Here is a 1,155-nt window from a genome sequence, read left to right as displayed (position 1 = left end):
CCAGGGGGGCCCGGCGGCGGGCCATGCCCGTTGCAGAGGCGGCGGCACGGGGGCGGCAACCCCGCGACCCGCTCTGCCCCTCTCGGCGCGGCCAGCCTGCGGGCAGGGAGCGGATCCAGCGGGGAGCACGGGGCAGGGAGCAGCAAAAAAAGGCTGAGCAGGACATCTGGCAGGGGTCAGAAAGCAGAGCTGGCAGAGGAAAAGGATCGGAGTGGCATTCGAGGAGGGGGAGGCACTAACCTGTGGTGCACCTGCCAAAAAAGGCTGGCCCTCCGCGGTCTAGGTGATGCCCTAACCACTAGGATAGGAGCTGTCCTGCCTCCCTTGAACAAGCCAAATTCCTTTCTACAAAGTGAGTTCCCATCCAGGGATGGCGTACAGCTTGGTGGTTAAGGGACGTAATGGGACGTGAAGGTCTGAAGCCCCTGGCGCCAAGGAGGGGATTTGACATGGGATGCCCACACCCTGGGTGACTGGCCTCCATTCTCACCGTTGAGCTGGTGTGTAAGAGGAGGGGTGTAAGGCTAGGATGAGGCCGTTACCAGCTCTTGCCTAGTCCCTAGTCATGTTTCAGACGAAGAGTATGACTGCTGCTCCATTGTTGAAAGAAAGGTTGTTAGGCACCTACTTTCCAGGAGTTCTGGCCTGTGAGTACTAAGGATTAGACGTGCCTCCCAGCAGCCCCAAGGCATGCAAGTGCTGGAAAAGTGAAGATCTGAGCTGCAGCCCTAGCACTGGCATCTCCCTGAGGGAAATACTTCTTGGTCAGCTCTCCACTGCACGGGCATTTGTGCACTGAGGTTCTTGACCCTTCCCATATAGTATATGAGGAATGTAATTCAGGATTTTGTATTCCACCAGTTACAGTTCACTTCCAGCACCAGCCCACTTCCTATTTGAAGCTCATCCTAAATGGCCTGCCCAAGGACATTCAGGTAAGTGTCCCAAAGCTGCAATTCAAACTGGTGCTCTTGTGTCCTGATGCCTGTATCACTAAGCTGTTGGGGAAGCACCATGGCCACATAGGTGGGCTGGCAGGGGAAACATCATGTATCTGGGTCCAAGAAGGCAGTTTTCCTGAAGTGTTCCTGGGAATAACTGTTCTTCTGGCGTGGTTTACTACCCGCTGAGGTGTTGAGGCTTAAAGCCCACTTA

The 1,155-nt window shown here is 55.6% G+C and overlaps 1 protein-coding gene across 3 annotated transcripts in view; it reads left to right on the top strand.

Annotated features, from left to right (window-relative positions):
- The window catches only part of TLR5 (toll like receptor 5), a 71,957-nt gene that overhangs the window by 350 nt on the left and 70,452 nt on the right, over window positions 1-1,155 (top strand). For all 3 annotated transcript variants that reach the window (XR_002097087.1, XR_002097088.1, XM_019516500.1), the window contains exon 2: window positions 862-935. The gene's annotated coding sequence lies outside the window, so the exon portion shown is untranslated. The remainder of the gene's footprint in view (window positions 1-861; window positions 936-1,155) is intronic.

The sequence above is a fragment of the Gavialis gangeticus genome, unplaced genomic scaffold (genome assembly GCF_001723915.1).
Source record: "Gavialis gangeticus isolate Ggan-Ray unplaced genomic scaffold, GavGan_comp1, whole genome shotgun sequence".
Classification (NCBI taxonomy): Eukaryota; Metazoa; Chordata; order Crocodylia; family Gavialidae; genus Gavialis; species Gavialis gangeticus.
The sequence above is the reverse complement of the archived record's forward strand: the minus strand, read 5'-3'. Positions and strand labels throughout refer to the sequence as shown.